The following is a 26,953-nucleotide window of genomic DNA, read 5'->3' as shown; positions in this document are numbered from 1 at the left end:
AAATTTATTATCAGAGTAACTCTAATTCAGACTCTTTATAGCTCAGCAAATTATTCACAGTAAATAATGGGATCAACACATTTCACCCCATTTGTGTTAATGAATTATCCATGAACTAGTTATGATTATCTCTACTTCATTTCAATAATCGCCATGAGAGATCTGTTTTTCCAAAACACGTGAACAGTTATTTGTACCTACAGACAAATTTCAGAGTCTCTAAGAACTCGCCTTTATTTATGTTGAATGAAATGGCTTCCAAGAAAGATTGGCAGATATTTAATGTCTGTAGCATATTGAGTATATCTGAAACATCTGTTTACCGTGGACGTGTAGATGGTTAAATTGTTTGGAAACAGAAGTGCCAGCTCCTGTTCTTATTCTCTGCCATCAGAGTGATTCCAAAAGTGTTTATCAATATGGTGATACATTTTTGCTAGTATATACAGAAAACCTTTCATCTACCTGAGGTAGCTATGTAATGCTGTCTATTTTTCAGAGGCTCTTGTCTGAGCAGAAGCAGAGCACCTGAACTACCTGGAACATCATTAAGGATGAAAGAAAACGCTTATTAGGCTTGACATCAAGAGGGGGTTCTTCACAGAGAGGGTGGTTGCACACTGGAACAGGCTCCCCAGGGAAGTGGTCACTGCACCGAGCCTGTCTGAATTTAAGAAGAGATTGGACTGTGCACTTAGTCACATGGTCTGAACTTTTGGGTAGACCTGTGCGGTGTCAAGAGTTGGACTTGATGATCCTTAAGGGTCCCTTCCAACTCAGGATATTCTATGATTCTATGATTCTATGGTTGGGCATGCTAAAGACCAAAATTCAAATTTCTAATTAACCTGACTCAAGATATTAGAATTATATTTGCAGAACATATAGGACAATAAAAGCCTCCTCAACATCCATCTTTCTATTTCAACACTATACTTTCCCTACCTCAAGACTGAGAGACATTTGCCCTCTGTAAATCCCTCAGTAGCTAATTGAGTTCTCTTGTATTTTTAGAAATAAATCCACATCTTCAATTGTAAATTCATGGGAAAAATCAAGACACAACCAATAGTCCATCTTATTTCTCAGACATACATTATATGAAAGAGACAGACAGCATGAATAATTTTGAAAATAGTCAGTCTTTGTTTTTGCTTTGGAGATGAAGTGAGAGGTGGGCTGGAGAATGAAGCCTCCTCTTATCACCACCTCCTGGCCACCTGAGGCTGGTCCAACCTTACTGCTATGTAGCCTCACTCTCTGCTTACTAGGTTAATATTCTTTTAAGCCTTAAATATTTCTTCTTGCCTCCAGGTTTTGACTGTTTGCTGTTTATACAGATAGCAATCAATTCCCATCTCAGTCTTTGAAGAACTAAACAAAGTTATTGCATTCATAGAAAATGCTCTCCTTGCCTATGAACATCTTAAAATTCATTTTTCTTCTAAACATTAGACCAGATTAGTTACTGTATTACAGCTACAGCTGCATAAATGTTTTGCAAAGTGTGTTAATTATTTTATTCTCAATACTACAAACACCTTGTCTGAAACCCCAGACTGCATTTATTTTACCTTGAAAACTACCCAAGTACTTTCTTAAAGAAGACTACAGTCAGTAAATAATAAAGAAGACTGACTTATGTGTTCGCACTGTCTCTGGTACAAAATTATAAAGCTCTCTGCACCCTTTGAGTTTTATTAGAATACAAAAAGGAAATAAATTACAGTTTCACTTGTGCGCTTCTGAAATCACAACCACTTTCTGATTTACATGAATGTAATAAAAAAAAACCTCAGCCCTTGATTTTTGTTAGAAATGATACCATATGCATACTTAGCTTCATAATTTGTACATTTGTTTAAACAAAATTAATTCTTATTTCGGAAAATTCTGTATAATGTACAAGGACATTATTTTGAAACAAAATCGGAAAAATATACTCATTTTTGTTGCCACAAACTTGTATTTGTAGCCACCGTATTCCTTGGTTACATTTACATCTCAATTTTCAAATGCAATTGGATTCAAATTTCAGTTCACAGAAGGAAAACAGAAAATATACACAAAGCTGAATTGTATCAATCATATTGTATGTGTATCATATTTGTAGGAACTTTTTTTTTTTTTTGTGTAAAGTCTTTTCAAAGAAGTCCATGTGCTACATGTTCTACAGAGAATGTCATAGAACAACAACAAAAAAAAAGGAATATGAAAAATCAAGATAAGTTTCACCGGTGTCTTATTGCACCCTGGTCATCCCTGTTCCTAGAGCAGGTCAAACCTCAACATCTCTTCTAGCTGTGGAATTCAAATGGCTTGGAAATTTCCCCTACTCATGAATAAAACAGAGCAAGAATGTAAATGAAAGCTAAAATAAAACCCTTCAACCTTATCCAACAAAATCCTCTTTCTTGATATAAATCATTCCAAAAGTTTTCTGTCAATTTTGTGACAGGCATTTTCTGATAGTAAACATATTGATTTTTTTTTTTCTTTTTTTCTAAATCTACAATTTTCTTTTATCCTTTGCAGGAATTCACAAACACTGTCAAGAGGGAAAAATGGCAGTAAAACCCGTAAAGAAGTTGGCAAGGGAGCAGAATCACATACAGACTTCAGACTACAATATTCCTCAGGGCATTACTGTTTATGTTTCAGATGGAACAAAAAATGATCGGGTAGCCTACCCTCACTTCCACTGCTCTGAGAATAATGCTTTTATAATGACCACTGTGGAACATATATTTCCCTTATATGTATCAGCTTTGGCATCAGCACTAGCTAAATCAGGTCTAACTATACCATTATGACAAATTTGCCTTTTCCCTGGCCAGCACAGGCTTTTTATTAAAATCTGCCTAGCATGGATTTTCCATGGCAAACAAACAAAAACTCATGAGAAAGGAAGTTACATGAGCTGAACTGAGATCTCAAATCCAAACCAATTTCGCAAACAGACAGAGAACTTCTATAATATTTGACTTCTTCTGTAATTGATTTTTCAGTCAAGAATTTTCTTTAATGCAAAGTTCTATATTGAAAACAGAAGAATTAATTCATAACTCATCCTCAAGAGCATTTTAAGTTATCACAGCATTCATTAGTACCCGCTTGTGTATATCATATCTCTGACTGACTTACTGTCACAATAGGAATGAACATTGAGATTAAAAAGTCTAGCCAGATGAGCAGCTGTGATGAATCGGAAATTGATGGGAGAGTTTAAGTTCTTTTATACTTTTTTAAAATAAACACTCCTGCAGGGCCAGGCATCATGGACTTAATGCAGGAATTATGAAAGAAAATTCTATGGCACATTTTAAATAAGGGGTTAGACCAGACAATAAAATGGTCCTCTCTACCCTTAGAACATGTGGGTGAAACTCTTTTTTTAATGTTTTGAGAACTTTCTTTAAAGAGATATGAATTTCACACAGTTTTTTATTGTTTTTTTTTTTTTTTTTCTTTTCCTCCTCCCCCCCCCCACACACATACACACCTCTGTCTCCTCTCATTCCTCGTCTCCTTTATCCACTTGGCATGTGCTGCCTTTCAGACTATAAGCTCTTTGAAGCAAGGGCTGTCACACTTTATATGCTTTACAGTACCTAGTACAATAGTGCCTGACCTAGTTAACTCCTAATCAATAGTGCAAGAGAGATGTTAAATAATTATTGTAGGACTATTGTATTTCCTACCAAATAGCTCAGCACACTAAGAAGTTCTGTTGAAATAAAATGCATTTCTGTTATGCAAGACAATGCCAATTAAAAAAAAACAACAACAACAAAAACTGACTTATGTATGGAAACATCAAGAAAATCTGGCATTAGCAATGAATGAAGCTTACATGGAAGCTTGCAGGTAGAGCTTTATAAATGTCCTCTTTTTGCTGCATTCAATCTCAGCTGCACTGAAACTGAACTTTGATTGCACATATTTTTATTCAAAGCAATTAAAACACTACTGCACTTACTGCACTGCTGAGAACAAATGTGTACATATCGAAATATTTAAAACTGAAAAAGAAAAAAAACTTTAGTCTTTACAATAGCAAGCACTTTTAAATTGCTTTGCAGTTTAATTCCACCTCAGTTGCACGCAGACATTAACAAATTTGCTTTCAGACATCCCTGTTATTCTTCATAAAGTCCCAAAGGCATCTCAGTGAAACTGGATTTAAAGCATGTTAAGTCCATTACAGGAAATGTGTTCCCAAAACACGTAGTCCAATTAAGTGCCAAATGATGCCTTCAAGTCACACCCATGTAAACCATACAAGGCTGGTGAGGTTTTGCAATTGAAATTTAAGGTGAAAAGACCACTCATTATTTAGTAAAGCACAAATAGGTTGAGGTTCTTTCCTTTTTGAAACGTATCCTATGCTACAGCTTAGATCACCAAAACAGTAAAAATAAATAAATAAATAAATAAATAATAAAAAGTCTGTAAACCAGGAATTGGTGTGGGACATGAAGAATAATCAGATTGTTGTTGCAGCATTAAACAGAAAAATAGGAAGAAGTCCCCAGAATAAGCAGTAGTTTGGATTCAGAATGACTTTCCCATGACTTTGTTTTGTGACGTCATCAGCCAGAATTGTGATAAATATTCCTTAGTATGGTAAGGGTGGGCTTGAGTACTGTTCCTCTGGCATTTGTATTTCCCTTATTTCACAGAGCGTGTGAAATACGTGTTTGCTGCCTGCAGCACCAGTTTCTCTGCTGAAATGAGCAGGAAACCTTCCTGGAAGCCAGATAATGCCACCATTCACATGAACTTGTGATGGTTTCTGTTGGTGCTTCATATTAATTTATTTGACACAAGGTGAGACTAATATCTTACATATGTGTGAGGTGATTTTTTTGTTTGTGGTTGTTCGTTATTTAAAAATACATCTGCATATTTAAACAAAACTGATAAGAAAACTGAATGAAAGTGTGAGGACAACAGGACATAGTCACAACAGGTTGTAGGAATTATTTACTTGATGAATTTAGCCTTTTTTTTTGTTAATGGTTTTTACAGATTACTTTGTTATGATCTGCATAATAGTTTTCAGTTAAATGAATAAGAAGATGTTATTATTACCAATTCCAGTGACTACTCTCTTTGTTTACTATCTGACCTCTTAACGCAAGCAAACAGTATATATTGGGATAGGAAATGTAGAAGAGTTTTGGTGAAATTTGAAGTCAGGATTCATTTTAGGACTTCTATCATTTCATTCAGAATATGCCATTGATCATATTTCATAAAGTTTAAAAATAACTTTAAAAAGGAAGAATTTAAAAAGCTATACAGCATACTGTAACATCTGTAGCAAAAGAGGACAAACATTGCTTATTACTTCACCATACCATTACAAAGGGTCTTATTCTTCTAGCAAAGAAAAAAAAAAAAAAAAAAAAAAGTCTCACAGTGAGATCTGTCCTTTACAAGAATTCTAGCTTAATTTCTAGATCACAAAATCTGAGTAGTATTAAATTAGCAATGATAGCCTTGAGGCATAGATCTTTAAGTGGGTTCTACTGAAAGAAAGGCAGTCTCACAGCATTTCCCGTGTTATACACATTCAGTCATACTGGCAGATGGTACATTTGGATCTCAAATGTACCCTCTCAGAACTCAAATACTAATCTCCTGGAGACTTAGGAATTTTTTGAAAAGAGGCAACATTTAAAAAAAAGGCAAAATATCACAGAAAAGTATTATTTTAGGAAGTGCTACAGAACCCACCCTACATTTTGAATAGATCTACAGCCCAGAGCAAGAACTTACTCATCAATTGCCTTCACTGTGCCAACAAAATTATTAAATTGAAAGAGACTGGATGGCAATTAAAACATTTTTTCATCAAGAAATTGTACCAAAATCTGACTCTCTGTATTGAGAAGCTTGTATTTTTTTGTTTTAAATTAAACAGGCATCCTTAGTAATCCAGAACAATACCACAAATAATAGTTCTTCAAAAGTAAAATTCCTTGCAAAAATGCAATGAATACATCTTACACGCAAATCAGCAATCCCAGATAGTTCTACTCTGGTGAATGTTTCAAAGCATTTTTTTCATTGTTTCAAATACCTCAAAAGGAATCTAGTGAATATGTTCTGAGATGGGCCACTTCTGCCATCTGAGAATAAAAAAGCATGAAAAAACAGTTGTATTTAAGTGACATCTTAATATGAAAACTCCTTCTCTCCTATTCATTAATGGGAGAACCAAGAGGTATGAAGGAGGATTACATAACAATAATAAAACTAAGATCTCTATTTATCTTACTTATCTTTAAAATGCAGCAATTGTTACTCTGTCTTTCTACTTTCAGTACTTCTCTTTAGGACAAGGCAAAAAGTTTGAAATATTTTTCTCTTGATAATTTTTTTCTACTTTATATCAGCAGAAAACTTGAATAGTGCAACAACTGTAGAAAATATTTTCAAATACTAATATTAAAATAATTTTTAGAACACTAAATGTTACAAAAAATTAATTTTAGAGATTTTCAAAATTGCTCATGAGCCACAAGTTCTACAAATTACATAAAGAGTAATTAAGGAAAAAGTGAAAAATTTGCTTTATCAATATTCTTTTAATACCTGAGAATAGCTAGGTTCTACCCTTGCAGTTAACATAGCTGGTAATACTTTGTCTATTCAGTTAAAAAAAGTTATTCATAAATCAGCATCCAGTCTCCATATTATACAGGTACTGATTTGCAATTAAACATTTGCTTCTATGTCTTGGAGCACACTCAGAACAGAAATATATGTCTATTTGACTTCAGTGAAACTTACCCCTCTTTTCATTTCATATATCACTTTATTTGCCCTGATATCCATCCTTCACAGAATTCCTTACCTTTTGCCTTTCTTACTGGAACCACTGTAAAAGCATTCTATATTGCCATTGCATTCTCTGCTAGCCTAGCTTGCTTAATATCCTCTGCTAGCTTCACAGAATCACAGAATGTTTGTGTTGGAAGGGACCTTAAAGACAATCCAATTCCAAGCCCCCTGCCACGGGCAGGGACACCTCCCACTAGATCAGGTTGCTCAAAGCCCCATCCAACCTGGTCTTGAACACTTCCAGGGATGGGGCATCTACAGCTTCTCTGGGCAACCAGAAAGTGTTTGGTACAGTGCCACATGAGAACTTTTGTAACCTTTTTTAATCTTCTCCTGTAGTTCTGACATTTCATCGGGCTTCCATTACTCAGAAAGATAAGCCGGTATGACTTGCTGAAGTGCACGTGCATTATCTCTATTGGCACCTTAAAATAATATTTACATGTTAATAGTACATTCACTTTTGTGGTGAGAAGTTCAGCACTGAGTCAACTAAGATACACCAAGTAACGATTTACTGCATAAGCAGGTATTTAGACAGTAGGTTGTGGGCATTCTTTTGCCCAGAGCAGAAGATGAAACTAAAAAACCTCATTATGTAGGTTACACCTACTGGAATTAAAGCGTAGGATTAATCTGCTTATATTAAATATTTTGATCAAAACTTTGGTCTCTACTACAGAGATTGGATATGAAAATTAAAATCCATTTTAAATAAGTAGGCTCTGTGTTTTGTTATTTTATCTCAGTTCAAATAGTACAGCCTGTGACTGTGATAATGCTTTGAAAATAAAACAAAGTAAAACACTTTTTCCATGCACAGATTAAAATTTTTGTTTTTCTGTTTTCCTTTCCATGTTCTTCTCTCCTGTCCTTTGTTGCTTGCACGAAGGATGAATCGTATCAGACATTTTGCACTTTTGTCTAAAAGCCACAATAGCTGTGCTTACTCTCATCTCTCTGGCACTGAAACCCATGACTGACTGCAGGCAAAAAAACACTCTTTTCAGAGTTGTCCCTTTGAGGTTGATAGTTGTAATTTCTAGGGAACAAACAATGTGATGAAGTCATAGCAATAAAAGGGACAAAATTATTTTAGGTCACTTCCACAGAGAGCTAAAGGATATTAACATCCATAATATCAAAGTACAAATTCATCAGTGTAATCAGATAGACTAGATCAAGTAATTACTCTTCAAAAACATAATCACAAGTCCCCAAACTAAATCTCAATTTCCTTTGTAACCCACATTGATACCAACGCGGCTTTTTTATTGTGGCTAAAACACAAAAGGCTTTTATGAGTCTTTTACTGCCTGCAAAACAAAATTGTAAATCGAGCCTACAAAAGAAAGTCTTTTAACTCAAGCAATAGGGGATCTAAGATGCTTTTGGGAGCAGAAGTTGTAATTTTCAGCTCACTGACAGTATACGCAGTTGGTCAATAAGTTAAGCCAATGAAGAAATGTCTGCAGATCTCCTTACTGCTGTCAACCAAAATCACTTCAAGTTGCAATGCAATGTATATACTACATTATGTATGCATAGTTCACCTCATTATTGTATGAGAATACATACATCTTCATCCCCAAATATTGAGGGGAAAATATGAACTACACTTCATGTAACAAGTATTAGTCTGTTAATAGTTCAGCATTGCTGTTAAATATGCAGGAGGCACTGGCAGAAAACATATTGCTTGACAGAAAACAACACACTCACTTGAATGACTAATTATGTCTAAGAACCTTTCAAAAAGGTACAGAATGTAAATATATCTTCAAGAATGAATAAAAGAAACAAAAATTCTTGGGAGATTTCATAACTGACTACATTTATTAATAGAAAAGAGTTGCTAAATTATATGACACTCCTTATTTTGTTCAGATTTTAATGTTCTCAATCCTTTTCTAAATGTACCATCACTAGATTCTGTCATTTTATTGCCTTCTTAAACTCCCAGGTGACTTTTAATTGGAACATGATACACTTAGAATATGTCTATGTGTATATATATATGCAAATATATAAACATACATATGTATTTACTTATGAAAACTATTCATAAACCTATTCCCCTGATTGCCTGTAATCTTCTCTAAGATGTCTTTTGTTGATTAAGAGGGTTTGTCTGAAAGACAGGCTAAAATTTCTGACTACTTCTGCAGCTCCATTTCAAAGAGGAGGAGAAATAGGTAACAGTCTATAGCTTGAATAACGTTTTTGTTGTTGTTGTTTTAATTTTGCAATGGAGAAAGAAAAAACAAAAACACTGGTTTTGTACTGTTTTGCAGAAATAGTATATACAGCCTGACTGGAAAATTAAAGAAAGATGGAAGGTTCCATGCAATCTACATTGAAATGAATTGAATATACAGTTTGAATTTTTCTGTTAATACTTTAAAGAATACAGATTACATTTTCAGACCGTATTGGGTTTATGTGGCAAGGTCTTGGTAGTGGTGGCCTGCATGGGTGGCCTCTGTGCCAAGAATTCAGAAGCTGCCCCATGTTAGATAAGGGCCAGTCTCACTCGGCTCCAAAAGGGACCCACCACTGCCCAGAGCTGAACCAAGAAGCAACGTTTTTTGTGCCTCTGGGAAAGGCAGATTTAAGCAAGGGAAAAAAAAAAAAAAAAAAAAAAAAAAAAAAGAGAAAAAAAATGTGAAACCACAGCAGCTTGAGTGAGGAGTGAGAAATGTGAGAGAAATGTGGTGCCCTGCAGGCCCCAGGGGCAGTGCAGCAGGAGGTTCTCCAAGCAGGCAGCAACAGTTCCCCTGTGACTGTGACCTGTGGAGAGGCCTCTGGTGGAGCAGGCTGTCCCCCTGCAGCCCATGGGTCCCACATGGAGCAGATCTCCACGCTGCAGCCCATGGAGGAGCCCCCAGTGGAGCAGGTGGATATGGCCTGGAGGAGGCTGCGGCCCATGGAGGAGCCCCGCAGGAGCAGGCCCTGGGCCTGAGCTGCAGCCCATTTCCTGGTTCTCTGCACTCATTGGGGGAGAATGTAGAAGAGGGTAAATGGGGGACAAAGGTGGTTTTAGTTTTTCATTTCTCACTGCCCTAGCTTATTAGTAATAGGTAATAAATTACCTATTACCTAATAAATCTCCCTATGCTGAGTCTGCTTTGCCTATGATGATAATTGTTGAGTGATCTCCTTGTCTCTATCTCAACCCTTGAGCCCTTTTCACCATATTTGCTCCCCCTTCAACTGAGAGAGCTGCGGTAGTGGAGCCCAGCTGCCCAGCTGAATAAAACTGCCACACAGGCCAGAACAGGTACTATACTAGAGATCTCTAAAAACATAAAAACACCTCCACACACACAATACAAAAAAAAAAAAAAAAAAAAGTGCCACCACAGGTACTTTACCTACATTGGTTATGGACTTATAGAATAACTTTGTTGTTGTTGTTATTCATTCCAAATCTCAAGGCAAAACATTCCACAGCATACTGCAGTAGGAAAGCTTTATCTTGACAGCTGACATGAAATAAAGTCAAAACCAGAAATAAAATACGATTTGGTAATATTTCAATCCTTTTATTGATATCTCTATTTTATAGGGCAAACATGGTATTAAAGAACCTCTTTTCTTCTTAGAGCCTGGGTTAGAAATGCAGTACTGCCTAAGCAATTCTTCCATTCAGGTTAAGTAGCAAAGCAGTAGACCCCTAACAAAATGGAGGACTAGTCTGACAAGCCTGGGCAGCACACCTATGAGAACAATAGCCTTCTATGTTCTGGCATAAAAAATACCCAGTCTAGAACTATTTATCTGTGTTTGAGACAAATAGAGGAGGTCAAGAGCAGGAAATGTAGCATTCAGAAAACAGAGAGGAACTTTCGTTTAAATCATGGCTAGCAGTAAACAGACAACTTCTTGTGTTGAGGAAAACAAATCTTTTTATTCTGTATATGCAAGTTAAGATTTTTTCCAAAGTAACATCAATTATCAATTTCTCTTGGAAATGTAATCTACCTTCAATATTACCTACTAATTCAACAAAAAGTATCACTATTCTCTTGAATACTTCAAATATATCTTATACATGCTTGAAATGGGGGCAATAATTTACAAGTAAATGTAAATTCATGCAAGTCTTTAGTGATACATTTCTCCAGCCATATTTTCATGAGCATAGTCACTTTACCAGATGGACTGATAGTCACTTTACTTTATGGACTGACATGCAAATCCCAATATATCCAGTTAGAAGACAATGAGAGAGATCCTATATTATTTTTGGTAAATATTTGGTAAATATTTTTGGTAAATGTATTAAAAGTCTTCTTCATATACTCTGTACTGTGCGTGTTGCGTGCCTGCCTACCTGCATCCAACTTTATGAGTTATCTGAACACTTAAGAGACTGTAACACAATTTTGTTACCAATGTTTACTTAACTCTAACTGCCAATTTGGTGAGAAGCTCTCCAAGAGCACCTCAGTGCACTTCACACCTATTCCCACACATCTGTTGAGCGGTGAATAATCTAAAGATAACACACACGTTACTGGACTCTCTAGATAAACCAGAAACTAGAGCTCTTTAATTTTTTTTTTTTCAGGTATTTATCAAACTTCTTCCACGATTGCCTGAAAAAAAAAAAAAAAAAAAAAAAACTATTGTAACAAAAGAGTTAAATTAATTGGAATACTACAAAAGACTTCAAGAACAGTAAACAGCGAGAAGTAACGTGAAAAGAACAGGAACCTTAGACAAGGACTAAGGCAGATAATTAGGGACATAAACCTGAAGAACATATCAAGACTAGGTTTCTCAAATACACAAAGTTATAAGTCTCAGCTTTTCAGGATTCCCGTTTCCTTTTCATGACTGAATCCTTATTACGAGGTTATATTTTTACTAATTCTCATAAAAATCAACAAAGGAGACATACTGACGATATTCCTTGAACATGCTTGGATCTCATGCTGAAGAGACGAGAGCCTCCCCAGGGAAGCCAGTGCCACAATTGGAGAACTGCTGTGTGATAAGATTAAAAGTATAGAGCACAACAATTGTTACTTAAAACTAGTAAACATACTGTGTTCTGATGATACATTATACTCTGTATAAAACAGATCTTTACAGATCAAAACCCTGATCTCTGCTCTTAAATTAAAACAAAACAAGGCCTTTTTTTAAAAAAAAAAAAAACAAAAAAAAAAAACACAGCAGGACTCAAACCACATCCTATGTCACCCCTCTCCTCCCTCACTTTAAATCCTATCCACATCATTCTTCTTTTTGCGTTGTTACCTACATAATCCATATATAAACTGTACCTGTCTCCCTCTGATGTTAAGAAACCTTAAATGTCTCTAATGCAATACATAACTCGCTGATGAATGCATGTTACAGAGTCTCCCTGTTGTGCCAACAAAGCATATGTCATGACAGCCCCAGGCTACAAAGTGTTTCTGCTCAAGCTGCACCACTGTATGCTCTTCTCTGGAATCATCTTGTTTAAACTCGAGAATGTCCTTCCAGAAGGAGGTTGATATGCACAAACAACAATGTGTAAATGTCGTTTATATGTGTTCTCTTTTCCCTAGGGCAATAGCCCAGTTACAAACCAATATTGCCCATCCACCAAACTAATCCTCCTCACCAAGCAGAACAGACATTTTCTGAAAATGGGACCAACCCTCCTCTCCAACCTCCAAATCTTTATATACAACAGAAGTATCTTTTTAAATTAGGACACAATTGCATGACTCAATCAAATGGCTAAAATTTGAAGTCAGAAAAGCTTACAAATGAAACAGCAATTTGCTAGGATAATTATAAATTGAAACAAATAAAACATGTAAATGATGAATTCTACTTTATTTTATTTGGGATTATAAAGGGGATTTTTCATTTATTTTCAAACAGCTTGATATGTTTTCTAAGTTATGTACTCTTTTCAAGAGCCATGCCATGGAAAAGTTGTAGTGTTTAATAATGAGGACAAAAAATCCTGGAAGGGGGGAACATATTTTGGATTTCTTTTCAGTCTTAGGACAAATGGAGGTGTATGGGTTTCTAAGCAGAAAGGAAACTATAATTTTTAAGAGAATTAACAAGCATTTCTTACAACCGCGTTCTACAGAAAAGGAAAAGGGGGACTGTCTGGAATAACAGAGAACTCTGAAACCCTCTGAATTTCAAGAAACACGACAAAGATAAGGAGGACTAGAAAACCTTACAAGGCATGTAGACTTTGAGACATGGGAAAGCACAAAATTTTAAATTCCATATAACCAGTTACCAGCATCCTCACAGGTGTGTAAAATTTCCACTGAAACTCACATTGAGCTAAATTAAAACTGGGTTGCAGAAGACTTTTTGCACTTCTCTAACAAATGTACAACAGCACAGAACAGTGCCTGACACAGAGAGAAGTTTATCTTCCAATCCTCCCAACTATATAAAGTTTTTAAGTGGCAAATCTTTCTTTAATTTCTCTCTCCTGTAACTAAACTTATTGCTCCTGCAATGTTACCTCTTTTTCCTCTTCCAGTTAACAAGAACTACTTAACTTGTTGACTTGTTGAGTCAGTTTATGCATTATGCTCCAAGACAGCAAGTCATCTACCTAAAAGATCATTCCAACAAAGATTAAGATCCACAGATTGCCGCCTGGGCTGTCACTCATTGCCAATGCAATATCTTAATAGATACATAAATTAAACACAAAGAGAATCATAAACATTCAGAAAAAAAAGAATAATGTATTGGGAGGAGGATGAAACCAAACTGTAACTTCGTCACAGACCAAACAGGTGGCTACAGTCAGCACAGCTACAGTGAAAAAAAGAAAAACAAATAAAAACACAGCATGTATACTAGAAAGTCATTTTACATTTGGATCTTCTTCATTAAATCTGTTTATAATTACTTCTTTATTGACCTCACAGAAAGGAAATTAAAAAAAAATGTGGAAGAAAGTATTATATACACTAAAAATACATGTGAAAATACACTTCGTGTAACCTTTTGAAAGGTCGTCTGTATTACCTTTCTAAAAAACTACTATAAATAGTTCCAGACATGTCTACAAACAATGCCTCAGGCACCTAATACTGTAGGATTATATAGTAATGGTCTTCAAACATGCAGATTTGCAGGAATGAAAATGAATACTTGCCCAGTAAATACCTACACCTAATCTATCCAGGAGAATCTGTAATGAGAAGGAAGAGAGGAATAAAACTGAAAGGAAAGAAATTTAATCTCGTCAATAGAATTCAGTTCTTAGAGGCAGTTGGCTTGAGAACTGGAAGAGAATGTTGTCAGTACAGGTCTCCAAGAATAAAAATTTGTAACAAATTTATGTACAGTTGAATCTACCCTTGGAGAAAGTATGGATCATATGACTTCATTAGGTCTTCTCCAGCTCCATTTTTCTACCATTGCATGATCCTTTTCTTCACCTTTTAAAACCCTGGAAGAGCTGAAGCTCTTTTCTGCACAAGTTTAGTAGTCTTTGGGCAGAAGACAGTACACTGATTTAACAGTGCATTTTGTGTACACATTTTATTCATAGATATTTCTTGTCGTCCTAATACACTGTGAGCACTGGCATTATTTTTTTCCTAGTGGTTTAATATAAGACTGTAATCTGAAATAGCAACCACTTTCCTACTCCAGAATAAACATTTTAATTTTGTATGCGGTGCTTAAATATTACAGTGATAGCATCTTATAAATTTGTCTGTGAATAATCATCATACTGAATGGCACCAGACTGTATCCCTTTTAATGTGAGCACATATCCAATTAGGGATTAAACTGAGCCCTGCAAAGTCCATTTCTTGGGGAGGACTAATCAGACTATTCTGACAAAAACATATTTAAAGAAACAGCCTTTAACCATGGCGGAAAACTAAAAAATAAAAATAAAAAAATACAATTCCCAACATTCTCTCTCTCACATTCAATGCTAAGAGTTCCACTGGGCAAAGAAATTATTGCTTAGGATATTATTCTTGTATACATATGTTTTAACAAACAACATTCTGACAGCTAACATTCTGGGTTTTAAGATGGAAGAGAGACAACTCAAAAGCATGCAAAATGCATTCCTTTCAGTTCCCAAGCCTGCATTAGGTGTAGTTAACATAAAGAGCAAACTTGCTCTTCTTCCAACTTCAAAAATAAGTACAAAATCATCTCAGGAAAGTTACGGAGCTACTGAATATATTTTTCTGACAATTCTGGGGCAACAAATGAAGAGCTCAACTTCTATACTTTTTTTTCTCCCTAAAAACATAAATATAGAAAAACTCCACACAGAAGGAATTAGAAAGGCATTCTATGCCTCTTCAGCACCAAATGAGCCAAAATGATTGTCCCTAAGTTCATGCTTACTTTTGACAGTAACTTTAATGCAAATTGATTTAAATAAAATTAAGCATTATCTTGATAATATGCTGAAGCCAAGTCCGAATAAATATGCCAAAAAGTACTGGAACCAAAACAGATTTTTTTTAAAACGTATATAAACCTGAACAAGCTAATATGTCCAAGCATTCATTTGTTTGAATAATTATAGGCACAAACTATTCTCAAAACAGCAGATCAGGTGCAGTATTCTTCAAGTTAATGCGGAAGTCAGAGTTAACTACTGAGCTAGGTAGTCAGTAGCTGTTCCACTCTTATGTTATCAACAGCAGTTGACAAGGATAAAGCCTTTCCAAGCATCATGAGATTATACTATAATTTTTTTACAGTTCCCTTAGTGTTTAGTTACAGCTCTCCTGGTGTGGGCAATTGTTTTCAATCAAAACAGTATTTCCTCTTGTGGATACTACTGGCTTTCACAACAGAGCCAAATACGGGAAATCTTGCAATAGCTTATCCAAAATGATATTACAGTGATGAAGCATGGAGCACTTCAGACTGAGCTACAAAAACAATAATTTGCAATAGAAAGCAAGTTATTTTGTGAGCCAGTCTGAAGACAACATACAGACCTCCCTCCCCTTCTTTGAAAGCCTTGAACATCATTAACATTCCCACCCCCAGGAACTGGAGGAACAGGAGCAACCTGAGAACACCTGCACTTTCATCAAACAAAAGCATCCAAACTAAAATTGAAATAGGGAAGTGGGAAGCAAAGTTCCAAATACATTACTAGCCACAAACTAAGGAAAAAACTTACCCTAACTAGTAAATGGATTTTATTGCCCTCCCCAGAGAAGAGGCATGTTGTAAATATCTTACTGGAAACTTTCATCTTAGTAGAGTTACTAAGCCTTTATGCAGTAAGGTTAAGAGAAGCAGGAACATGAGTATTCTGTTTAAAAAGTAAATACAGGAATAATAAAAATCTGGAAAATATAACCTGTTTATCAATTTCAGCAGAAATCCCTTCTGTAAATTTTACTTTATCATTTTAATCTATCCCGGTAGGAATATGTTCCCGTTCAACATGTAATATTTTCTTTGCTACAATAATCTGACAAAATTGAACTGTAAATTGCAATGGGCCACATTTTATATTTTGATTGCATTCAGCTGAAAACTATTATTTCCATACTAACTAAACAGAATATCTGCATTATATTTTTTTGAATTGTGTTCCTACTGCCTGAAAGTGAATGAAAAACTGATAAATGGTGTCTGCCTTATTATGGGAATCAGAAAAAGGACTTGTCTATCCAACAAGGTAACACCACCAATATCCTTCCTGAAACCTAAGCCCAAAGACCAGGGCTCTCGGAGTACTGCAAACAGATTTATCTAAGACAAAACGCAGTTATAGATCTCACTTTCTTTTTTCTAATAGGCTGTTTTAGAGAGGGATGTATACGTAAGTGCTCAGGCACAGCAGGCTATAGGAATATTAGCAAAATATCATATGATAAAGTTTTATAGACAGATCACTGTCTTGTCAGCCTTAGGGAGTTCAGTTTCAATCAAGATACCTTAATGTCATTATAGCTTAAGTTCAAGGTAAGAATTCAAGTGGCCATTTGCCAAAGAAAAAAGGCTTACTAGATAGGGCATCACCAGCATATAACCCAGAATTCAAAGAAAAAATTAAATACAAAATCTCAGGAGGAACTAGTATTCTTGCTGTATGCATGAACTGGGTTAAATTATCCATTCCTTCTAAACATCTAGTTTGCCACCAGTTATGAATGGCAGCACTTACTGTTCAGATTAGGTTTTGCTGTTTGCTAAAGAACACTTTTCAGAAAAGTTGTCAGCATGGGACAAAAAAATCCTTGTAAGAAGGAATTTTAATATAAATCCCAGTGTTCAGTATTTATCAGAGGCTTACATAACCTAAAGAAAATCTTAGTAGAGCATAGCACAATTTGAAGGATACTGCATAGTAGAGTAAGAACTATTCTTTGCTCATGCAGTGCTAAGAAGGAAGGCGGGTTATTACCTGCCTTCTCTCTGTAAAATACTCAGTATTTTACAGAGATATTCCCATAACTAAAGGTGATTTTTTCCTATCCTACCCATCAGATTTTCAGTGCAAAACCAATGCTACCTTTGTCCTTCAGAGTATCTTTATCTCTACCCTTAACATTTTTTCAGAAATAACATGGACACCTTTATCTTGCTCTCTGCATATTTTACCTTGATGTTGATTGTACGGACTGGAACCCTGGGTCTTGATCATACTCCATATTCATCTAACTCACAATCATGTAAATCACGTATGTCTCCTAGAAATGTATCATACCGAATTTAAAAAGTAAGGGTGTTTCCCTGTGTCCCCTTCCCCTTCAGCATACATAGGCAGAAGAAGGAAAACAACAAAAAATTGGTACTGAGCCAAGTAAGCCTAGTCACTTTGCCTCAGATTTGCCAGGAGAAATCTCTTGAGTTTTTGTGGCTTATGGTTCTGAAGTAAGTAGTTACTATTTCATTCCCCTTTAAGGGGGGTATATCTATATATGTGGCACGTGAAGTATTTAATCATTGACTTCCATTTGAAAAGTTGTATCCAGAGTGCTTGCTCCCTAAAACATCTATCTTTATCTCCTTAAATCACAATACTGTAAATGCAAAAAAGAAAAAAAAAAAAAAAAAAAAGAAAAAAAAAAAGGGGAAAAATAAAACAGTTTTAATAGTAGCCAAGACAAAAAGATCAGAAATTATTTTTATTTTTTGTTTTATCTAATACTGGCCACTTGTAATAGTATATTTGCAATAAATGGGTTTTGCTCATCTCCTCCACTTTGCTTCTGTGTTTAATCAACCTCAAAAGATGTTTAATACTTCTTAGCCTCTTTCTGCCGTGAGCATTACAAAACTCATAGAAAATAATTGGTATTGTTCAGCTTTTTACACTCTACAACCCACTTATCTGAAACAAATCTACGAAATAAGCATATATATATATAAACTAATGAAATCAAGTCTATCTTACTAGGTCTTGCAATGTTTTCCATGTGCTTAATGTATTGTTTCTTTGCATTTGTGGAAGGCTACTTTTTTTTTTTTTTTCCCCATGCCCACAGTCTAGAGTAACATAACTATGTGCTATGTAAACTTAATGACCGGATTTCTACCCTGTACACTTCAGGTTTTGCAACATATACATAATATGTATATAACTCAATATACATATTCATATTCAGTTATCACACTGATAACTGACGTTTACCAAATAATGTGGATGGGGCCATTGATGAAATTGGAATTAATGCTTACCTTAACCTCTCATTTAACTATTTGAAACTTAATCTTCTATAGAAAATGTACAGAGCTATCGCTAATCTTTTGAATTCTGTATGTTAATGTTTTTAGGAAGAGTAAGGCCTGTGAAATCTAGCAATTTCAAGATTTTGAAATTCTCCAAGACCCAGTATCTTCTCAAAGGAAGAGTTGCCAAAATTGCCATGGATTTTTCAGAATGACGACATGTGAAAGATGAAAGGACAGTTACTCCTATTCATTTGCAACCTTCCATGTTTATAAGCTTCATTACAGGATAGCACTCCAAATTCATTCTACTGAAGCACGGAAAGGACACTGGATGAGCAAGTTGAGTTTAAAAGTTAGAATCCCTACTACTGAGAAGAAATGAAGAACTCCTCAGAAAAGTCAGACTGTCTAAGTAGTATCTTTGCCAGTGCAGACTATCCCCAGCTTAGACTGCTTCACTACATTATAGAATTGCCCCTCTCATCTACTCACTGCTCAGTTTATTTTTTGATCCCAAACCTGTTCCAGACACCATGCAGGGTCTAGAAACTGGCACTTCAAAATTTCAGCCTGTTCTCCTATTTGTCATAAAACTTCTCAAGATTTGAGTTTTGCTGATCTTTGCCCTGCTTCACTGCTAAACACTTGTTTTCCTTTGTTGAGCTTTCTTTCTGGCCTTGCCTTTGACTTCTTGTAGTCTCATCTAATACAGCATTAATACAGATAATTCATTCTAATGAATTTTATTCATTTCTAACATGCAAAGTTTAGACTTGGTGAGCTACAGCAGATGAGGTTGGTTTTCTACTCTCCTTCTTGAGCCAAGAGAATTTGATGAATTCCACTGTGTATCAAGTACTACACAGTAGTTCTACTGATTTGCATAAAGAAATATGCAAAATTGAGTAATGTGTAGAACAACCCATATTAAAATTAATTTATAAATTGGAATAAAACATTACTTTTCAAATATAGATAATCACTTCTCCTTATAGACCAACAAAAAGAATAAAGCAGATGGAAACACTTATAATTCTGTAAGCAGGATATGACTTAACTCAAAAGAAGGTCTTCCTGTTCCTCTCTACTTCCACAAAGTTTATCAACATGTGAGTACTGTAATGGGTTGGGGGTTAGACCAGATGACCTTCAGAGGTCCCTTCCAACCTCAGCCAATCTGTGTTTACAATTAAAGCAACCATAGACATTAAAGGAAGTTAGCCTTGTTAACAGTTACTGTTAACATAGGTTGGTGAGCATGAATTAACCCTGCAAGATAAGGGTAAACTAATTATAAGAATAAAGAAGAAGAAAGAAGAAGAGAGAGAATCTTTGAGACAAGCAGACTATGAGTGCCAGCACCAGCCACTTGTTAGGCAGTGCCTAACAAGTCATTCAAGAAATAGGTGTTCTCTATCCAATTTCATAACCAGCATTATCCAGAGAGAAAACCCAAGGGCCTCCACAACTATACAGGAAGACTTCTATTTCAATGTTGTTTTTCTCCCACAGGGAGATTTGTGCAGGTGCAGACCCTCAAAAGACCTTCTAAAACACCAAAAGAGAGAAAGTAAGATTACATTTTAAATTGTGTTTCCTGTTACAGGTTCAGATTATTATTATTATGTATTTATTTATTTTTGTCTATGACTGCTTGGTGTCATCAGAGAGCAAAATTTCAAGTCTCCTGGTATATTTTCAAATCTTTGGTTTTCAAGAAAGTAAAGAATTTTTTGCATGAAATCTAACATCATATTTTGTATGAAATCTAAAGAATTGTTACTGTCACCACTCTTGACACCCTCCTGAGAACATGCTACATCAAGTATTTCAGAAACATTTTCAAATAGCCTTTTTCTCCACACCCAAAATATAATCTAAAAAATTCAATGATTTTCAAGTCATTGCATTTATTGTTCTACTGAAGTATCTTTTGGTACCGTTTACCCAGTTATTGCTTCATTAGCAATGTAAAACCATTCTCCATAATATTAAATGGCCCTGTGAACTATCTTCAGAAACAATCCTCCAAAAGCCTTGGTATTTACTGCAGTGTCCAAGCGCAAGCCTCCTGAGCAGTTAGTTATGGTTTCCTACAATCCACGCCTGCCAGACTTGGCTCCTGCTGTGGGTTCTGGAAGGCACCGGTCCCAATGCACATGTTTGGAACAGACTGTAGCCAGCCTCATTGCAGGCATTTGTCTGAATCCCACTTAGGTTTTAGTCACATGGAGGGGAGTAAAAAATCCTCTATCTACATGTAATTTTTTGATAAAGACTTCACAGCTGGGACCTTAATATTTAATTACGCTACCCTAGTGGCTCCTTCATTGTGAGAAGAAAACGTAGCCTGTTCTTCTAGTGACTGGACAAATTCTGTGTTTTCTCTTTCTGGAAAAATCCAATTGAAACATCATGCAACCTCCTTCTGTGTTTGTGGAAAATGAACCTTATGGCTCTACAAATGCAAATATGTTAGTGAGCCCATCCTGCCATGTTTTTAGGGAGCAGATTTCCTCCAGCTGTGACAAACTTTGATAATACCATTCCATCCTGAGGAAGGACAGACAGACATTTAAAAGAATTTTGAGAATTTTTCAACACCAGAAATCTTTCCATTATTTTTAGCATATAATTGCCTTGCCAGCTACTGTATTCCTTCAAAACAAAGCTTGTATGCAGTTTCAATGTTGCACTACCACAGAAACTATTAGCAAGTAGAATGTTAATAGTTAGGCTAGAAACAAGCCAGATGAAATTAACCCAAGTAAGCTTATTCACCATAAATAAGGCTTCCTACATATTTTGTTCACCTGTTTAGGAACAGTTTCTTCGCCATCAATTTCCCTTATACAACATAATGTGCAATCAAACATTTTCTATATGAAGATACAGCAAGACATGAGAGAAAAGGATAAAGGACAAACCCAACATCAGAAAAAAAAAGAAAATACTGCCTTAAAAAAGTTCAAAATATATATATTTTTAAAAAGATGTTATTTTAATTTGCAGGTTTCTTGCCACCTGCACATTTTTAATGGAAATTGTGTTCCTTTAAGCACATAAGTCATTATTGTGAGATCAGAACCCTGAAAATTTTTGAAACTAAACTCATCATAAAATTGATGTCTTTAGTTGAGAAATGTATTTCTCATGGTGAGAAACTAATCACTAAGAGCTATAAACCATCATTAAAAATATCCCTTTGTGATTCCATAAGGTCAAGTATCTTTACTTTATCCAACAACTCAACCTGATTCTCCTGTAGAATAGGTTGTTCTGTTTGTTCTACTTTCTTTTCTTTTAATGTATACAGCAGTTGTGCCTCTGCGTGACTGCTTTGATTTTTGCCCTGTGGTCTACACTGGTTGTTTTTTCCATACCCGTTGAGCAGACTAGTTTGTTTTTCTTTCTATCAGGCATCTTGCCATTCTGTAATCAGTACTAGATACATCCTCTGTTCTCCTCTACTGTAGTAGCTTGTATATGCCTTGACAATCTGTTTGTTATACTACAGCTGTCAAACCTGCAAATGAGGCTCCACCAGACTTCCTGCTCTCTGACCTTGATTAGAAAGATTCCTGTTCATTTTAGTGATCTTTTACTGTCTTCAAGTAATTTTGCTCTCAAAAAAAAAAAAAAACAAAACAAAACAAAAAAAAAAAACTCTCAAAGGCAAACTGAAGATTCAGTTTGGAATATCCAAATCTGTATACATTTAAGACCCAGTAACAAGACTTTATCCTATATATTGCTAAGCTGATTTTTATTTTAAAAGGTGGCTAATAAATCATTTTTCTCCCATATTTTACAAGGGAGATTAAATTAAAGAGCAATCTTGCCTGCTTATTTTCTTTTGTTTCACTATCTGAATGCACCTATGTTTTTATATTGCTCTGCCAATGACATTAATACTAAGTAATACCCTGCATACTGTCAAAAATATGAGGAAATGCAAAGAAGCTGAATGACTGACTTGCTGCAGAGATGCAGAAGAATTTTCTTTTCTTCCTTCAGGGAAATGCTAAGGTGGCAAGTAGCTTCAAAGAAGATGTGCCCTGGGCTGCTACTTCTGGAGTTCTACAAAGTTTCAACAGGAACAGACACAGGAAGCAAGGAAGTGGAGAAACTGGAAGAATGTGGATGCAATGGGGGTAAATTAGCCCAATAAATCATAGCTGTTTCAAAAGGATCATGTCATCCCTATTTGTCCAAGGTCCACTCTTTCAGTCTGGAATCTTCTGCCTGCCATAGTAATCTGACCAAATCATGCATATCAGCACCAAAAAAAAAGAGGTGAAACAAACAACTTGTAAAATTGAATATATACTATAGACAAGCTGCAGCAGGAAGACACCTACCTTTCCTTTGCAAAGATGCCAGCTCTGCGATTGGTGCCTGCCTGTGCCCGCGTTAAAGGGGAAATCTGATCAGACCTGAAGGATTAGAATACATCTGTTAAACTTTTTAAGATCTTAGACTTTTCTCCCCCACCACCAGGTTTGCAGCACAACTCATTCATATATAAATCTCCATATGCTTCTCCTTAATGCACTTGGCCTTATGAGACGTAGTTCACACCACCTGGATGGTGTTACCTAACAAATTTCTTAAGCTTATATGAATATAAATATTCATGGATCAAGCACTCTACCTTTGACAGTTTTTGCTATAAAGTCAGCTATTGTTCTTAAGGCCTAGATTAATTATAGACTGCACATGAGCTCAGCAGAAAGGTCAAAAGAAAGGAGGCAAACTGTGCACAGTGGCTTGAAGGAATGCTATCCATATAGTAGACCCTTGTGGAACTAAATATGTTATGTAGATCTCGTGACAGAAAAGGACTGGCCTTACTTCCCCAGTCTTTATATCAACTTATCTTCTGTTCCTAAGAACAAACTTCATGTGCAGCAAAACTCAGGGGAAGTTATTAAGAAAGAGAACGAATGACAGGACAACTAACTTTTCAATCCAATTGCCTTTAAGATTTGATCTTTTTCTGTTTTCCTCAATAACTGGTCGGAATAAAATTTGATCAAAGCTAGCACTTACTTCTGTCACTTAAAGGGGGTACCCAAAGAACATATTTTGCAGCTATTTTTGCATTAATTGAGGTATACTTAATTGGCACCAAACTAAATTGAATTTGTCAACAAAATGAGCATAGTAAACCTGTAATGTAACATTTCAACTGCTATGCAAAATTCACTCCACCTTTTTTGTTTGGGGAGCTTTAGTGCTATACTATTTTTGAAATAGATTTGTAATTGGAATAGAATCTTTTTCATTAGTGCCATGTCAGAATGAACAATTATTAGCTTTGACTGAGTAAAACATTTCCTGTACCCACTGGAATACAACTCCTTACAAAACTGATACATCAGCATAAAATGATCTAAAGAAAGTGTGAACCTTGCAGCTTTATTTAACTTATGTGAAATGAAACTGAAGCAAACACACATTTTACATTGTAGGCTTTTTCATCAAAAGTATAATAACTTAGATTTTAGTTACGTGTGTCAAAGCATATTTTTCCTTCACTTGCTATTCCATTTCAGTTTTTAGCATTTAATCTTAGAGATGTCTTGATCATGGCAGACAACCCTACCATAGTCGCTTTGAAAAGAGCAAAAATCCACTTATATCAAATACTAATTTATAAAGGCATACACTCACCAATTTCAGCCTTACAAATATTTGTGTTCTTCATGGTTACTTTGAAGTTTTCAGCCAGAAATTCGCAATACAAATTCCAGTTTGTTATATTTTCTATGTCTGCCTTGACAATTTTGTGCTTGCAGTGTTCCCTAACCACACACCCTTCAGCAGGATGTAACACAATTGGTTTGTTATTGTCTGTGCTCAAGTCTAAGGTTTCAGAAGTAAGACTATTCCTAAACATCATCATCTATAGGTGAAGATCCTTCCTCAAAAATGCCCTTGGAATGAAATCTTACAGCTGATTGTTTATGTTCAGAATTAAAAAAATAAATAAAATAACGCCCCTTTTCAAGAAGTCTCTTTATATATATTTTGAAGGATGGTATTTTATATTTGTAACAATGCAGTGATAATTACGATGCATCAGCAAATATATCTACTAGAGTGGGAAACACTGTTTTCCTGTACCAGGTATAGGGAACAGAGGTAGGTTAAGGCAGGTAAACTGTTACAGATTATCAAATGCTTAAAATAAGACCACAGACAGATCAAAATGTTACTATTAAATATGAATAGGAGTACAATATTTCAAGTAATTGGTGAGAGCAAACTAACACTTCATCCAATGCCATTTTTGCCTAGCCTTTATCAGCAAAAGGACTAAATGCCACATCTTAAATTTTCATACATCTTTGTTAAATTGTTTCCAAATAATTTTTCTAATTGTGAAGATGTCACAATTGTTACATTGTTCTTTTAAGAAGCTAGATACAATGACTACCTTTGACATTTATAAGCAGATCAGGAAGAGTTCAAATCTTATTGTAAAATGCAAAGGAAACTCGTGGAAATTAATGGTAGAATCAAAACCAGGAATGAAGAATTAGATGAAGAAATATATAAGAAAGTGGAAATTTAGGGATTTCGATGCTCTTTAGGCCATAAAGATCACCAAAGATTGTGCTATAAGCGTGACTACATACAGACATATTAGCCTGCAGTAACAGTGAAAATAAGATGCTGTCCATGGTAAAAGGTGCTATTTTTTTACAAATCAAAATTTTATAATCAGAATATTAAAATGTTATTTTATTCCCCAAACTATAGCTTTATTACCAATCATGTTTCTGTCATTTAGATATTTTCACTGGTCATCATTTGAGAATGAATTTTTAAAAATAAAAAATAAAAAACACACTCTACTACAATAGCTAATAACTATGAAATGATTTTCCTCTACTTGGGTCTGAAATTTAAATGTACAAAATGATATATTATTGGAATTTGCCATCTCAAGACAAAACAGCCGTGATTTTAATCACAAAAATAAGGACTAACCAGAAGAGACTCATTTACATGAAATTCAGAAAGCAAAATAACAATCTGTTATATCATTCTTTCCATCAGACTTTCTTGTTAATCTTCCTTCAACCACCTTACTTTTTATGAAAAAATGGTGCTATATTTCATTAGTCATGTACTACTTTATTCTGTTATTTAGTTTCAGTAAATATCATACAATAAAGGTCACAGAGATCTTTTAATTCCTAATGTATTTGAAATTATAAAGAAATTATGTAACTAGATACTTATCCCTTATTGTCTGTTTTAAAATGGAGATGCTAAAAAGTAAAGGATGGAAAAAGCAATCTTTGGTGCCAGCTCTTTCGTTCTACTCAATGAGTTTATCAAATCCATAAGACAAACATATTGGCACCTGCAAAGCTGATCTGAAAACTCAGAAACATCTCAATAGGGTCACAGTTTCCCTATTTAAAAGGTCATTGAGTAGGTATAGATTACTAAATCCTCTAAATATCTGCAAACATAAAATCTCTCTCCCTTCACACAGAGAAAAATGTCTGGACCATCATGAAAGACCACTCATTAAAAACGTGCATCCTTGACCTCTAAAGGGAAAAAGACTGCTGGGACTTGCCAGAGACTTGCTGTAGGCTTACAGATGGATCATTGGTCATTTCTATCCACCCTGTGCTTCCCTCTTTGATTAGCACATAATTCAAAGACCACTCCAAATTAACTTTGATTTTTTTTTTATGGATTCAATGCTTTGCCGGATAGATTCAATGATGACTTTCCTTCCCTCAGAATTCATGAGCAATTTGTTTTCACTAATTTTTATATATATATATACATATATATATATATATAAAATAAGGCAGTATTTATTTCTATACTTCTCTGATTATTGATAGCTCTATTACTTGAAGAAGTGAAGACTTACCATAAAGCATGCACTCCTTTTCAAATGTATGAAAAATCATTTAAAAAAATAAAAAATACTTAACAAGCACTGATATACGAACACATGCACATTACATATGAAAATCAGTAAGCGTAGCATACACTTGGTCTCTTAGTCCTGGCAAACCAAATACCAGACATACCATACAAATACCATACAAACCAAATATAAATTACATTAATATTTGTGATCATTTTTCCTTAATGTTTGACTACCTTTGTTTAAACTGAAATAAAATACTTGTTCCACCATTACACACGGTAGTCTCTGAATGCTGCCACACACAGTCATGACAACAGGAGAAAGAATATTCTTCAGAAGTATGAATGAAAATCTTAAATTCTGGTTTAAAGAAGAGCTGAAGGATAGCAAAATGGACAGATTTAATAGTCTTCTGGAAAGTAAAATCTCGCTGTTTAACTAGACAGACCTACAAACACACAAAGTTGTCTCCCATCGTTCTATCTAGAAAAAGTCATTTGCAAATGCATTACAACGAGTGGCAAATAG

At 35.1% G+C, this 26,953-nt stretch overlaps 1 long non-coding RNA gene across 5 annotated transcripts in view; it reads right to left on the bottom strand.

Moving 5' to 3' along the window:
• The window catches only part of LOC137855975 (uncharacterized), a 209,626-nt gene that overhangs the window by 37,311 nt on the left and 145,362 nt on the right, over nucleotides 1-26,953 (bottom strand). For all 5 annotated transcript variants that reach the window (XR_011096101.1, XR_011096104.1, XR_011096100.1 and 2 more), the window contains one exon: nucleotides 22,878-22,952. This is a non-coding gene — a long non-coding RNA (uncharacterized lncRNA). The remainder of the gene's footprint in view (nucleotides 1-22,877; nucleotides 22,953-26,953) is intronic.

Source organism: Anas acuta, chromosome 4, assembly GCF_963932015.1.
Source record: "Anas acuta chromosome 4, bAnaAcu1.1, whole genome shotgun sequence".
In the NCBI taxonomy this organism is placed as follows: Eukaryota; Metazoa; Chordata; class Aves; order Anseriformes; family Anatidae; genus Anas; species Anas acuta.
The sequence above is the reverse complement of the archived record's forward strand: the minus strand, read 5'-3'. Positions and strand labels throughout refer to the sequence as shown.